Source organism: Lemur catta, assembly GCF_020740605.2.
Source record: "Lemur catta isolate mLemCat1 chromosome 20 unlocalized genomic scaffold, mLemCat1.pri SUPER_20_unloc_1, whole genome shotgun sequence".
NCBI classification, from domain to species: domain Eukaryota; kingdom Metazoa; phylum Chordata; class Mammalia; order Primates; family Lemuridae; genus Lemur; species Lemur catta.
Window position 1 is genome coordinate 1 of NW_025423741.1, and position 15569 is coordinate 15569.

The following is a 15569-nucleotide window of genomic DNA, read 5'->3' on the forward strand; positions in this document are numbered from 1 at the left end:
TCCCCTATGCACGGGAGACCTGTAGAAATCCTAGGGGAGTCCAGCAAGATAGCTCTAGGTGAAATCAACATTCCATCGATAGTTTCGATGTTTCTTATTTCCTCGCCAATACACACTAATGAATGCAATCTTTCAAAAGGATAACACTCAAAGTCACAGAAAATCTACGCGGCACCTACGGGGCAAAGGTGCCAACTTCGATGGAAAACTTAGTAAAAACGTACATGATGGCTCAAATCCATGGAGAGGCTATCCTGTAGTCCTCGATAGACGGACACAGAGTCCCCAAACTAATCATTTCCCCCAAATTAATAAATAATCCAATTTAAGCAGGGTGTATAACTAGAAACTTACTATCTGCTTCTTTCTCTTTTTCTTTTAATTTGGGAAAGGGGTATGTTAAAGAATGATAATAATGATCATGATTATCAGTATGATTATTATATTAAATCGAATTAACCGTACCAAAACCCCACCACTCACCTTATAAAAATGGGAGTTGATGCATATGTCGGAAGCCGCTGTGTATCTTTTCCTCAAGGCGTGGAACCACAGAAACGCTTCTCCCAAACAAATCCCATCTCGACTGTCATCCTTTTCCTGGCTTTTCCTTTGAAAGTTTTTGCTCTCTGTTATAGGACTATCTCATTGAGGTAGTTTGTTAATTTCACAGTTTATAGAATACATGTGGAACGATTCTGGATTCCTTCTGGGTAACTTGTGTGCCAGGGGAAACCTTCTGTTTGGAGAATACTCCTTGCTTACACAGGAAGCTGCAGTTCATCAGCGCTGCTAGAGAATGGCACTGCACGAATCAGTCGAAGTATCTTTATGCGATCTTTGACTAGGTCCGTGTACAAGGGGCTCCCGTGAGGATTACCCTAGATGCTTCCTGGTCACATGTGCCCTATCTTCTCTCTGGTACGTGCTACTCAGAGAATATGCTTGCTCCTGAATTATGCCAGTGTTTATTCATATCCATTTATGCTGCATTGTTTTCCAAATGGTTCTATAATTTCGCCTCCCATATCAGCAGGGTGAGTGCAAGAGTTTTCCTCAAAGCCAACACAGTGATCAGTTTCTTAAGTTTCCTCAATCTGGTGAGTTGGAAACTATATCTGGCTTCATTTTTTATTCCGTATTTCCTTGACTAATAATGAGGACACAGGGCCAAAGGCGCATTAAGCATATAAAACGTAGATATTCTGTAACAGTAACATTTTGCCAATTATATGGGCTACAGATACCTTGTCCTGTTTGCAGCTTGTTTTTGATCCTGTTCATGGTATCTTTGGAAACTTTTCATGATGGGAAATTTGAAATAGAAACAAAATCGGACAGAATAGTAGAATATTTTCTCACTCCCCTGACTCAAGAAATCACCAACCCCTGGCCAGATCTTGTTTCCTTTATACCCCTCCTACCTTAAGTTCATGATCCCCTTAATGATATCCCTCCATCGATAAAAAGTCAATATGTTTCTATCAAAGGTAGAGGCTTTCTTCCATTTTTCAGTGTACTCACAGCCACATTATTCCATCTAAAAATTTCACCGTATTAGAGATAACAGCAAGTACTCAATGTTTGCGTTTCCCTGAGACACACACGCTCATTTCAGTTTCTTTGGATCCAGTCCAAATACAGTACCTACCTTGTGAGGGGTTGAGATGTCTTTTGAAAGAGTGTCCATACATCGCGACTAGTCGGGGGCAGCCCCGGTTGTCACCATTTCCCTTTGTTTCCTACCGCTGTCCGCAGTGACCCGAGTTACTTTCGCATTGTGAGGGGTTTCATCGCGGATTTAAACGTATCTAATGTGTTTCAATATCTTGCAATTATTATACTTACTGGCGATCAAACCGTCCTGTGTTTGGCAAACGGGAGTCTACTCATTCTGGTTCCTGTGTCTTTTGACGTGACCCTCGTCCTGTTGGATATCATAGCATCCACGCTTCCCAGTACAAGAAGCGTCCGTTTCCCGCCCCAGACTTCAAGTCAGCCTATGTCTCCAGTAAGTCTTAGGACCGTTTAATAACGATGGTTGGCGGAGACCACGATCTAGATGCTGCTGAAATGCACTACTGTTGAGTTCGCACCTATGTCTCGGCACTTTCCGTGGAAAAACTAAAAATAAATAAATAAATAAATAAATAAATAAATAAAGGAAGGAAGAAAAGAAAAAAAAAATTACAGGAAAACACATTGAGTTTCCACTGATAATCCAAGTTCAAACTGAGAACCGAGAGTTGTTTTTACATGACTTGATCGATTTCACCTCTTCCTCTCACACCCAAATTCCCAGTCCCCAAAGACACCAACAGCATTTCTTCTTTGCAGGATCCCACAGAATAATCGTAGCCATGCACCATATAACCGTGGACTGGTTCCTACTGCATGAAGTAGGAAAGGCGAGGAAGGAACTTTCTACTGTTCCGGCTGCTCCACTGTGAAAACGTAAGAGCTGCCGTCCGCCGAAGCCAGTCTGCTCATGTCCAAGGAGCTCTGAGCCACGTCACACTCCTTTGGAATATTTCCCTGAGCCTTCATGTGGGCTCCTGACGTCTGTAGAATCTCACAAGTCACACATTGCCCTCCCGTTTGTGTCCTCCGTGCTTTGAATAGATGTGCTATTGAGTGTTTGATTTTTGTTGTCATTGGTGTATGTGTTTGTGGCAAAGTGTTGAGTGTTTGGTGTGTATGTAGCAGCTAGAGAGCGAGGCTCTGAAGGCTACTGGGCAGCAGGAGGGCGCGGGGTCGGGTGTGGGGCGCTGGGCCGGGAGGGCCGCGTGGCAGCTCGGCCTCTTGAGGCGTCCGGGGACAGCCGCCGCCGTCTAGGGCCATAGCACCCTGAACGTCCCCGATCTCGTCTGATCTGGGAAGCTAAGCAGGGTCGGGGGCCCGGTTTGTACTTGGATGGGAGACCGCCTGGGAATACCAGGTGCTGCAGGCTTTTGCCTCTTCTTTTGTCCCGCCCGCCGAGGGGTCGGGGGTGGGGGGGCCCCGGCGTTCTGTGCCCGCCTCCACTTTCGCCCTCGGCCCCTGGCACTCCCCCGCCCCCCCCGCCGGCGCGGCCCGCTGCCCCCGCCCAGGGCGTCCTCCCCTCTCCCCCGCTGCAACACCACCGCCAGGTGGCGGCAGCGGCAGAGCGTCCCAGCCGTTCCGTTCCTGTTCGGCCGGCAGCGGAGCCCCAGCCCTGGGCCCCACACCGGGCCGGGCGGGCGGCGGGATCCCTGAGTGCCGCTGGGTCTCCTCTCCCCCACACCCGGCACCCCCCGCCCCGCACTCCGGGACGTCGCGTACACCCGGCGCGGGACAGCCCACGGCGGCAAACCTTGTCCTGGGCCCCCGGACCCCCGGCCGACCGTGCACTTCCTCTCCGCCGCACACCCGGGCCTCGGGCCCGGGCCTCACGCCGGGCGGGCTCCTCGCCACCGCCGGGGCTCCCGAGAGACACACCGGCGCGCCGCACAGGGCGAGTTTCCGGCCACCCGGGCAGAGAGGACGCACAACAGCACACGGAGCGCACGCAGCCAAACCCAAACCACCCACCGGCCCCCCGACCCGTGGCTACCCACCCCAAACCCCACCCCACCGGGCCACAGGATAGCGGGCTCTGGCCCGCCCCGCCGCCCCCCGCCCCCGCGCGGGGGCTGCTGCCACACGCAGGCCCTGAGGGGAATCGGGGCAGAACGGTCCTCCCCAGACGGGGGTGGGGTGGCGGGGTGGGGGGGACACTGCAGGTCTTCCTTCAGGACCTCCGGGTGAAGGACCGGCGGCAGGCGCGGCCCTGCCTCCTCGTGCCGGCCCCGCCCCAAAGCCCCTCCCCACCGTGCCCTCGCGTGGGCCGGCGGAGGGCCCTATCTCCCGCACTCTCCGGCTCTGGCCCTCCGCCCCCACGCGTGGAAGCCTGTCCCTGCGCGCGTGCCCGTGGGTCTGCTCCTCGGGGTGTGGGACGGTGGTGCGCCCGTGGTTTGGGTGGGGGTGGGGGGGTGCGCGCGCAAGACCCGTCAGGCCCCGCCTGGCCCCCCACCCCCACCCCGATACTGGCAGGTGGGCTAGCGATGGGCCAGGGCGGCGGGAGGGACCCGACGGCGCAGGGAGGGACGCGTCCCAGCAGCTCGGCCTCTTGAGGCGTCCGGGGGGCGGCCACCGTCGTCTACGGCCAGACCACCCTGAACGCGCCCGATCTCGTCTGATCTCGGAAGCTAAGCAGGGTCGGGCCCGGTTAGTACTTGGATGGGAGACCGCCTGGGAATCCCGGGTGCCGTAGGCTTTTTGCTCTGCCTCTTTTTCTGTCCCGCCCCCCTGGGCTGGGAAGGGGAGGGGGGGGCCTTCGCCCTCCGCGCCCGCCCCGGCTCCCGCCCCCGGCCGGCCCGGACCCTGCCCCGTGGCCCCTGGAGAGAGGGTCAGATTGGAGATGTGGAGGCTCAGTCCCCGAGGCTGTCGCCCCTCACACACCTGCCGCAGGTCCGGGCCTCCGGAACTTCTGACCGACCGGCTCTGAATTCAGGACACAGTCTAAAGTTGTCCAAGGAGATGACCACGTTACCACCCTAGGAAAGGAAAAATTGGACCCTATCCACATATGCAGAAGAAGAGAATCTAAACAGTTGGCTATTCGTTCACGGTAACATAATTCAAGAATCCAGATGCGAAGACATCTAGAGACACTTTTCAAACGTCTAAATCTTTAGAAAATATTCTGAAGGCTTAAGAAGTAGAAACATTCTTTGGAAAGTCACGAGCAAGACCAGGGTGTTGATAGGAAATCCTTCCGTTCGATCCTGCAAGAGACGCTCCAAAAATGTACTACAACAAGGGAAAACACTAATAATATGTGGGAAAGGAAAATCACCTTTCTTCATTTTCCTCACCTCCTACGGTTCTCAAAATAGAATGTTTTCCCCTATGCACGGGAGACCTGTAGAAATCCTAGGGGAGTCCAGCAAGATAGCTCTAGGTGAAATCAACATTCCATCGATAGTTTCGATGTTTCTTATTTCCTCGCCAATACACACTAATGAATGCAATCTTTCAAAAGGATAACACTCAAAGTCACAGAAAATCTACGCGGCACCTACGGGGCAAAGGTGCCAACTTCGATGGAAAACTTAGTAAAAACGTACATGATGGCTCAAATCCATGGAGAGGCTATCCTGTAGTCCTCGATAGACGGACACAGAGTCCCCAAACTAATCATTTCCCCCAAATTAATAAATAATCCAATTTAAGCAGGGTGTATAACTAGAAACTTACTATCTGCTTCTTTCTCTTTTTCTTTTAATTTGGGAAAGGGGTATGTTAAAGAATGATAATAATGATCATGATTATCAGTATGATTATTATATTAAATCGAATTAACCGTACCAAAACCCCACCACTCACCTTATAAAAATGGGAGTTGATGCATATGTCGGAAGCCGCTGTGTATCTTTTCCTCAAGGCGTGGAACCACAGAAACGCTTCTCCCAAACAAATCCCATCTCGACTGTCATCCTTTTCCTGGCTTTTCCTTTGAAAGTTTTTGCTCTCTGTTATAGGACTATCTCATTGAGGTAGTTTGTTAATTTCACAGTTTATAGAATACATGTGGAACGATTCTGGATTCCTTCTGGGTAACTTGTGTGCCAGGGGAAACCTTCTGTTTGGAGAATACTCCTTGCTTACACAGGAAGCTGCAGTTCATCAGCGCTGCTAGAGAATGGCACTGCACGAATCAGTCGAAGTATCTTTATGCGATCTTTGACTAGGTCCGTGTACAAGGGGCTCCCGTGAGGATTACCCTAGATGCTTCCTGGTCACATGTGCCCTATCTTCTCTCTGGTACGTGCTACTCAGAGAATATGCTTGCTCCTGAATTATGCCAGTGTTTATTCATATCCATTTATGCTGCATTGTTTTCCAAATGGTTCTATAATTTCGCCTCCCATATCAGCAGGGTGAGTGCAAGAGTTTTCCTCAAAGCCAACACAGTGATCAGTTTCTTAAGTTTCCTCAATCTGGTGAGTTGGAAACTATATCTGGCTTCATTTTTTATTCCGTATTTCCTTGACTAATAATGAGGACACAGGGCCAAAGGCGCATTAAGCATATAAAACGTAGATATTCTGTAACAGTAACATTTTGCCAATTATATGGGCTACAGATACCTTGTCCTGTTTGCAGCTTGTTTTTGATCCTGTTCATGGTATCTTTGGAAACTTTTCATGATGGGAAATTTGAAATAGAAACAAAATCGGACAGAATAGTAGAATATTTTCTCACTCCCCTGACTCAAGAAATCACCAACCCCTGGCCAGATCTTGTTTCCTTTATACCCCTCCTACCTTAAGTTCATGATCCCCTTAATGATATCCCTCCATCGATAAAAAGTCAATATGTTTCTATCAAAGGTAGAGGCTTTCTTCCATTTTTCAGTGTACTCACAGCCACATTATTCCATCTAAAAATTTCACCGTATTAGAGATAACAGCAAGTACTCAATGTTTGCGTTTCCCTGAGACACACACGCTCATTTCAGTTTCTTTGGATCCAGTCCAAATACAGTACCTACCTTGTGAGGGGTTGAGATGTCTTTTGAAAGAGTGTCCATACATCGCGACTAGTCGGGGGCAGCCCCGGTTGTCACCATTTCCCTTTGTTTCCTACCGCTGTCCGCAGTGACCCGAGTTACTTTCGCATTGTGAGGGGTTTCATCGCGGATTTAAACGTATCTAATGTGTTTCAATATCTTGCAATTATTATACTTACTGGCGATCAAACCGTCCTGTGTTTGGCAAACGGGAGTCTACTCATTCTGGTTCCTGTGTCTTTTGACGTGACCCTCGTCCTGTTGGATATCATAGCATCCACGCTTCCCAGTACAAGAAGCGTCCGTTTCCCGCCCCAGACTTCAAGTCAGCCTATGTCTCCAGTAAGTCTTAGGACCGTTTAATAACGATGGTTGGCGGAGACCACGATCTAGATGCTGCTGAAATGCACTACTGTTGAGTTCGCACCTATGTCTCGGCACTTTCCGTGGAAAAACTAAAAATAAATAAATAAATAAATAAAGGAAGGAAGAAAAGAAAAAAAAAATTACAGGAAAACACATTGAGTTTCCACTGATAATCCAAGTTCAAACTGAGAACCGAGAGTTGTTTTTACATGACTTGATCGATTTCACCTCTTCCTCTCACACCCAAATTCCCAGTCCCCAAAGACACCAACAGCATTTCTTCTTTGCAGGATCCCACAGAATAATCGTAGCCATGCACCATATAACCGTGGACTGGTTCCTACTGCATGAAGTAGGAAAGGCGAGGAAGGAACTTTCTACTGTTCCGGCTGCTCCACTGTGAAAACGTAAGAGCTGCCGTCCGCCGAAGCCAGTCTGCTCATGTCCAAGGAGCTCTGAGCCACGTCACACTCCTTTGGAATATTTCCCTGAGCCTTCATGTGGGCTCCTGACGTCTGTAGAATCTCACAAGTCACACATTGCCCTCCCGTTTGTGTCCTCCGTGCTTTGAATAGATGTGCTATTGAGTGTTTGATTTTTGTTGTCATTGGTGTATGTGTTTGTGGCAAAGTGTTGAGTGTTTGGTGTGTATGTAGCAGCTAGAGAGCGAGGCTCTGAAGGCTACTGGGCAGCAGGAGGGCGCGGGGTCGGGTGTGGGGCGCTGGGCCGGGAGGGCCGCGTGGCAGCTCGGCCTCTTGAGGCGTCCGGGGACAGCCGCCGCCGTCTAGGGCCATAGCACCCTGAACGTCCCCGATCTCGTCTGATCTGGGAAGCTAAGCAGGGTCGGGGGCCCGGTTTGTACTTGGATGGGAGACCGCCTGGGAATACCAGGTGCTGCAGGCTTTTGCCTCTTCTTTTGTCCCGCCCGCCGAGGGGTCGGGGGTGGGGGGGCCCCGGCGTTCTGTGCCCGCCTCCACTTTCGCCCTCGGCCCCTGGCACTCCCCCGCCCCCCCGCCGGCGCGGCCCGCTGCCCCCGCCCAGGGCGTCCTCCCCTCTCCCCCGCTGCAACACCACCGCCAGGTGGCGGCAGCGGCAGAGCGTCCCAGCCGTTCCGTTCCTGTTCGGCCGGCAGCGGAGCCCCAGCCCTGGGCCCCACACCGGGCCGGGCGGGCGGCGGGATCCCTGAGTGCCGCTGGGTCTCCTCTCCCCCACACCCGGCACCCCCCGCCCCGCACTCCGGGACGTCGCGTACACCCGGCGCGGGACAGCCCACGGCGGCAAACCTTGTCCTGGGCCCCCGGACCCCCGGCCGACCGTGCACTTCCTCTCCGCCGCACACCCGGGCCTCGGGCCCGGGCCTCACGCCGGGCGGGCTCCTCGCCACCGCCGGGGCTCCCGAGAGACACACCGGCGCGCCGCACAGGGCGAGTTTCCGGCCACCCGGGCAGAGAGGACGCACAACAGCACACGGAGCGCACGCAGCCAAACCCAAACCACCCACCGGCCCCCCGACCCGTGGCTACCCACCCCAAACCCCACCCCACCGGGCCACAGGATAGCGGGCTCTGGCCCGCCCCGCCGCCCCCCGCCCCCGCGCGGGGGCTGCTGCCACACGCAGGCCCTGAGGGGAATCGGGGCAGAACGGTCCTCCCCAGACGGGGGTGGGGTGGCGGGGTGGGGGGGACACTGCAGGTCTTCCTTCAGGACCTCCGGGTGAAGGACCGGCGGCAGGCGCGGCCCTGCCTCCTCGTGCCGGCCCCGCCCCAAAGCCCCTCCCCACCGTGCCCTCGCGTGGGCCGGCGGAGGGCCCTATCTCCCGCACTCTCCGGCTCTGGCCCTCCGCCCCCACGCGTGGAAGCCTGTCCCTGCGCGCGTGCCCGTGGGTCTGCTCCTCGGGGTGTGGGACGGTGGTGCGCCCGTGGTTTGGGTGGGGGTGGGGGGGTGCGCGCGCAAGACCCGTCAGGCCCCGCCTGGCCCCCCACCCCCACCCCGATACTGGCAGGTGGGCTAGCGATGGGCCAGGGCGGCGGGAGGGACCCGACGGCGCAGGGAGGGACGCGTCCCAGCAGCTCGGCCTCTTGAGGCGTCCGGGGGGCGGCCACCGTCGTCTACGGCCAGACCACCCTGAACGCGCCCGATCTCGTCTGATCTCGGAAGCTAAGCAGGGTCGGGCCCGGTTAGTACTTGGATGGGAGACCGCCTGGGAATCCCGGGTGCCGTAGGCTTTTTGCTCTGCCTCTTTTTCTGTCCCGCCCCCCTGGGCTGGGAAGGGGAGGGGGGGGCCTTCGCCCTCCGCGCCCGCCCCGGCTCCCGCCCCCGGCCGGCCCGGACCCTGCCCCGTGGCCCCTGGAGAGAGGGTCAGATTGGAGATGTGGAGGCTCAGTCCCCGAGGCTGTCGCCCCTCACACACCTGCCGCAGGTCCGGGCCTCCGGAACTTCTGACCGACCGGCTCTGAATTCAGGACACAGTCTAAAGTTGTCCAAGGAGATGACCACGTTACCACCCTAGGAAAGGAAAAATTGGACCCTATCCACATATGCAGAAGAAGAGAATCTAAACAGTTGGCTATTCGTTCACGGTAACATAATTCAAGAATCCAGATGCGAAGACATCTAGAGACACTTTTCAAACGTCTAAATCTTTAGAAAATATTCTGAAGGCTTAAGAAGTAGAAACATTCTTTGGAAAGTCACGAGCAAGACCAGGGTGTTGATAGGAAATCCTTCCGTTCGATCCTGCAAGAGACGCTCCAAAAATGTACTACAACAAGGGAAAACACTAATAATATGTGGGAAAGGAAAATCACCTTTCTTCATTTTCCTCACCTCCTACGGTTCTCAAAATAGAATGTTTTCCCCTATGCACGGGAGACCTGTAGAAATCCTAGGGGAGTCCAGCAAGATAGCTCTAGGTGAAATCAACATTCCATCGATAGTTTCGATGTTTCTTATTTCCTCGCCAATACACACTAATGAATGCAATCTTTCAAAAGGATAACACTCAAAGTCACAGAAAATCTACGCGGCACCTACGGGGCAAAGGTGCCAACTTCGATGGAAAACTTAGTAAAAACGTACATGATGGCTCAAATCCATGGAGAGGCTATCCTGTAGTCCTCGATAGACGGACACAGAGTCCCCAAACTAATCATTTCCCCCAAATTAATAAATAATCCAATTTAAGCAGGGTGTATAACTAGAAACTTACTATCTGCTTCTTTCTCTTTTTCTTTTAATTTGGGAAAGGGGTATGTTAAAGAATGATAATAATGATCATGATTATCAGTATGATTATTATATTAAATCGAATTAACCGTACCAAAACCCCACCACTCACCTTATAAAAATGGGAGTTGATGCATATGTCGGAAGCCGCTGTGTATCTTTTTCTCAAGGCGTGGAACCACAGAAACGCTTCTCCCAAACAAATCCCATCTCGACTGTCATCCTTTTCCTGGCTTTTCCTTTGAAAGTTTTTGCTCTCTGTTATAGGACTATCTCATTGAGGTAGTTTGTTAATTTCACAGTTTATAGAATACATGTGGAACGATTCTGGATTCCTTCTGGGTAACTTGTGTGCCAGGGGAAACCTTCTGTTTGGAGAATACTCCTTGCTTACACAGGAAGCTGCAGTTCATCAGCGCTGCTAGAGAATGGCACTGCACGAATCAGTCGAAGTATCTTTATGCGATCTTTGACTAGGTCCGTGTACAAGGGGCTCCCGTGAGGATTACCCTAGATGCTTCCTGGTCACATGTGCCCTATCTTCTCTCTGGTACGTGCTACTCAGAGAATATGCTTGCTCCTGAATTATGCCAGTGTTTATTCATATCCATTTATGCTGCATTGTTTTCCAAATGGTTCTATAATTTCGCCTCCCATATCAGCAGGGTGAGTGCAAGAGTTTTCCTCAAAGCCAACACAGTGATCAGTTTCTTAAGTTTCCTCAATCTGGTGAGTTGGAAACTATATCTGGCTTCATTTTTTATTCCGTATTTCCTTGACTAATAATGAGGACACAGGGCCAAAGGCGCATTAAGCATATAAAACGTAGATATTCTGTAACAGTAACATTTTGCCAATTATATGGGCTACAGATACCTTGTCCTGTTTGCAGCTTGTTTTTGATCCTGTTCATGGTATCTTTGGAAACTTTTCATGATGGGAAATTTGAAATAGAAACAAAATCGGACAGAATAGTAGAATATTTTCTCACTCCCCTGACTCAAGAAATCACCAACCCCTGGCCAGATCTTGTTTCCTTTATACCCCTCCTACCTTAAGTTCATGATCCCCTTAATGATATCCCTCCATCGATAAAAAGTCAATATGTTTCTATCAAAGGTAGAGGCTTTCTTCCATTTTTCAGTGTACTCACAGCCACATTATTCCATCTAAAAATTTCACCGTATTAGAGATAACAGCAAGTACTCAATGTTTGCGTTTCCCTGAGACACACACGCTCATTTCAGTTTCTTTGGATCCAGTCCAAATACAGTACCTACCTTGTGAGGGGTTGAGATGTCTTTTGAAAGAGTGTCCATACATCGCGACTAGTCGGGGGCAGCCCCGGTTGTCACCATTTCCCTTTGTTTCCTACCGCTGTCCGCAGTGACCCGAGTTACTTTCGCATTGTGAGGGGTTTCATCGCGGATTTAAACGTATCTAATGTGTTTCAATATCTTGCAATTATTATACTTACTGGCGATCAAACCGTCCTGTGTTTGGCAAACGGGAGTCTACTCATTCTGGTTCCTGTGTCTTTTGACGTGACCCTCGTCCTGTTGGATATCATAGCATCCACGCTTCCCAGTACAAGAAGCGTCCGTTTCCCGCCCCAGACTTCAAGTCAGCCTATGTCTCCAGTAAGTCTTAGGACCGTTTAATAACGATGGTTGGCGGAGACCACGATCTAGATGCTGCTGAAATGCACTACTGTTGAGTTCGCACCTATGTCTCGGCACTTTCCGTGGAAAAACTAAAAATAAATAAATAAATAAATAAATAAATAAATAAATAAATAAAGGAAGAAAAGAAAAAAAAAATTACAGGAAAACACATTGAGTTTCCACTGATAATCCAAGTTCAAACTGAGAACCGAGAGTTGTTTTTTACATGACTTGATCGATTTCACCTCTTCCTCTCACACCCAAATTCCCAGTCCCCAAAGACACCAACAGCATTTCTTCTTTGCAGGATCCCACAGAATAATCGTAGCCATGCACCATATAACCGTGGACTGGTTCCTACTGCATGAAGTAGGAAAGGCGAGGAAGGAACTTTCTACTGTTCCGGCTGCTCCACTGTGAAAACGTAAGAGCTGCCGTCCGCCGAAGCCAGTCTGCTCATGTCCAAGGAGCTCTGAGCCACGTCACACTCCTTTGGAATATTTCCCTGAGCCTTCATGTGGGCTCCTGACGTCTGTAGAATCTCACAAGTCACACATTGCCCTCCCGTTTGTGTCCTCCGTGCTTTGAATAGATGTGGTATTGAGTGTTTGATTTTTGTTGTCATTGGTGTATGTGTTTGTGGCAAAGTGTTGAGTGTTTGGTGTGTATGTAGCAGCTAGAGAGCGAGGCTCTGAAGGCTACTGGGCAGCAGGAGGGCGCGGGGTCGGGTGTGGGGCGCTGGGCCGGGAGGGCCGCGTGGCAGCTCGGCCTCTTGAGGCGTCCGGGGACAGCCGCCGCCGTCTAGGGCCATAGCACCCTGAACGTCCCCGATCTCGTCTGATCTGGGAAGCTAAGCAGGGTCGGGGGCCCGGTTTGTACTTGGATGGGAGACCGCCTGGGAATACCAGGTGCTGCAGGCTTTTGCCTCTTCTTTTGTCCCGCCCGCCGAGGGGTCGGGGGTGGGGGGGCCCCGGCGTTCTGTGCCCGCCTCCACTTTCGCCCTCGGCCCCTGGCACTCCCCCGCCCCCCCCGCCGGCGCGGCCCGCTGCCCCCGCCCAGGGCGTCCTCCCCTCTCCCCCGCTGCAACACCACCGCCAGGTGGCGGCAGCGGCAGAGCGTCCCAGCCGTTCCGTTCCTGTTCGGCCGGCAGCGGAGCCCCAGCCCTGGGCCCCACACCGGGCCGGGCGGGCGGCGGGATCCCTGAGTGCCGCTGGGTCTCCTCTCCCCCACACCCGGCACCCCCCGCCCCGCACTCCGGGACGTCGCGTACACCCGGCGCGGGACAGCCCACGGCGGCAAACCTTGTCCTGGGCCCCCGGACCCCCGGCCGACCGTGCACTTCCTCTCCGCCGCACACCCGGGCCTCGGGCCCGGGCCTCACGCCGGGCGGGCTCCTCGCCACCGCCGGGGCTCCCGAGAGACACACCGGCGCGCCGCACAGGGCGAGTTTCCGGCCACCCGGGCAGAGAGGACGCACAACAGCACACGGAGCGCACGCAGCCAAACCCAAACCACCCACCGGCCCCCCGACCCGTGGCTACCCACCCCAAACCCCACCCCACCGGGCCACAGGATAGCGGGCTCTGGCCCGCCCCGCCGCCCCCCGCCCCCGCGCGGGGGCTGCTGCCACACGCAGGCCCTGAGGGGAATCGGGGCAGAACGGTCCTCCCCAGACGGGGGTGGGGTGGCGGGGTGGGGGGGACACTGCAGGTCTTCCTTCAGGACCTCCGGGTGAAGGACCGGCGGCAGGCGCGGCCCTGCCTCCTCGTGCCGGCCCCGCCCCAAAGCCCCTCCCCACCGTGCCCTCGCGTGGGCCGGCGGAGGGCCCTATCTCCCGCACTCTCCGGCTCTGGCCCTCCGCCCCCACGCGTGGAAGCCTGTCCCTGCGCGCGTGCCCGTGGGTCTGCTCCTCGGGGTGTGGGACGGTGGTGCGCCCGTGGTTTGGGTGGGGGTGGGGGGGTGCGCGCGCAAGACCCGTCAGGCCCCGCCTGGCCCCCCACCCCCACCCCGATACTGGCAGGTGGGCTAGCGATGGGCCAGGGCGGCGGGAGGGACCCGACGGCGCAGGGAGGGACGCGTCCCAGCAGCTCGGCCTCTTGAGGCGTCCGGGGGGCGGCCACCGTCGTCTACGGCCAGACCACCCTGAACGCGCCCGATCTCGTCTGATCTCGGAAGCTAAGCAGGGTCGGGCCCGGTTAGTACTTGGATGGGAGACCGCCTGGGAATCCCGGGTGCCGTAGGCTTTTTGCTCTGCCTCTTTTTCTGTCCCGCCCCCCTGGGCTGGGAAGGGGAGGGGGGGGCCTTCGCCCTCCGCGCCCGCCCCGGCTCCCGCCCCCGGCCGGCCCGGACCCTGCCCCGTGGCCCCTGGAGAGAGGGTCAGATTGGAGATGTGGAGGCTCAGTCCCCGAGGCTGTCGCCCCTCACACACCTGCCGCAGGTCCGGGCCTCCGGAACTTCTGACCGACCGGCTCTGAATTCAGGACACAGTCTAAAGTTGTCCAAGGAGATGACCACGTTACCACCCTAGGAAAGGAAAAATTGGACCCTATCCACATATGCAGAAGAAGAGAATCTAAACAGTTGGCTATTCGTTCACGGTAACATAATTCAAGAATCCAGATGCGAAGACATCTAGAGACACTTTTCAAACGTCTAAATCTTTAGAAAATATTCTGAAGGCTTAAGAAGTAGAAACATTCTTTGGAAAGTCACGAGCAAGACCAGGGTGTTGATAGGAAATCCTTCCGTTCGATCCTGCAAGAGACGCTCCAAAAATGTACTACAACAAGGGAAAACACTAATAATATGTGGGAAAGGAAAATCACCTTTCTTCATTTTCCTCACCTCCTACGGTTCTCAAAATAGAATGTTTTCCCCTATGCACGGGAGACCTGTAGAAATCCTAGGGGAGTCGCAAGATAGCTCTAGGTGAAATCAACATTCCATCGATAGTTTCGATGTTTCTTATTTCCTCGCCAATACACACTAATGAATGCAATCTTTCAAAAGGATAACACTCAAAGTCACAGAAAATCTACGCGGCACCTACGGGGCAAAGGTGCCAACTTCGATGGAAAACTTAGTAAAAACGTACATGATGGCTCAAATCCATGGAGAGGCTATCCTGTAGTCCTCGATAGACGGACACAGAGTCCCCAAACTAATCATTTCCCCCAAATTAATAAATAATCCAATTTAAGCAGGGTGTATAACTAGAAACTTACTATCTGCTTCTTTCTCTTTTTCTTTTAATTTGGGAAAGGGGTATGTTAAAGAATGATAATAATGATCATGATTATCAGTATGATTATTATATTAAATCGAATTAACCGTACCAAAACCCCACCACTCACCTTATAAAAATGGGAGTTGATGCATATGTCGGAAGCCGCTGTGTATCTTTTCCTCAAGGCGTGGAACCACAGAAACGCTTCTCCCAAACAAATCCCATCTCGACTGTCATCCTTTTCCTGGCTTTTCCTTTGAAAGTTTTTGCTCTCTGTTATAGGACTATCTCATTGAGGTAGTTTGTTAATTTCACAGTTTATAGAATACATGTGGAACGATTCTGGATTCCTTCTGGGTAACTTGTGTGCCAGGGGAAACCTTCTGTTTGGAGAATACTCCTTGCTTACACAGGAAGCTGCAGTTCATCAGCGCTGCTAGAGAATGGCACTGCACGAATCAGTCGAAGTATCTTTATGCGATCTTTGACTAGGTCCGTGTACAAGGGGCTCCCGTGA

The 15569-nt window shown here is 53.1% G+C and overlaps 3 non-coding genes and 3 pseudogenes across 3 annotated transcripts; all 6 read left to right on the forward strand.

Annotated features, from left to right (window-relative positions):
* Positions 1–2829: 2829 nt before the first annotated feature.
* Positions 2830–2950, forward strand: LOC123629192 (annotated as a pseudogene).
* A 1204-nt stretch (positions 2951–4154) lies between these two features.
* On the forward strand, positions 4155–4273 carry LOC123629156. The gene has a single exon (XR_006731908.1). It is a non-coding gene; the product is annotated as a 5S ribosomal RNA (ribosomal RNA).
* A 3446-nt stretch (positions 4274–7719) lies between these two features.
* Positions 7720–7840, forward strand: LOC123629193 (annotated as a pseudogene).
* Positions 7841–9043: 1203 nt separating this feature from the next.
* Positions 9044–9162, forward strand: LOC123629218. Its single transcript, XR_006731919.1, has one exon. It is a non-coding gene; the product is annotated as a 5S ribosomal RNA (ribosomal RNA).
* A 3463-nt stretch (positions 9163–12625) lies between these two features.
* Positions 12626–12746, forward strand: LOC123629194 (annotated as a pseudogene).
* A 1204-nt stretch (positions 12747–13950) lies between these two features.
* On the forward strand, positions 13951–14069 carry LOC123629229. The gene has a single exon (XR_006731930.1). It is a non-coding gene; the product is annotated as a 5S ribosomal RNA (ribosomal RNA).
* The last annotated feature ends 1500 nt before the right edge of the window (positions 14070–15569 follow it).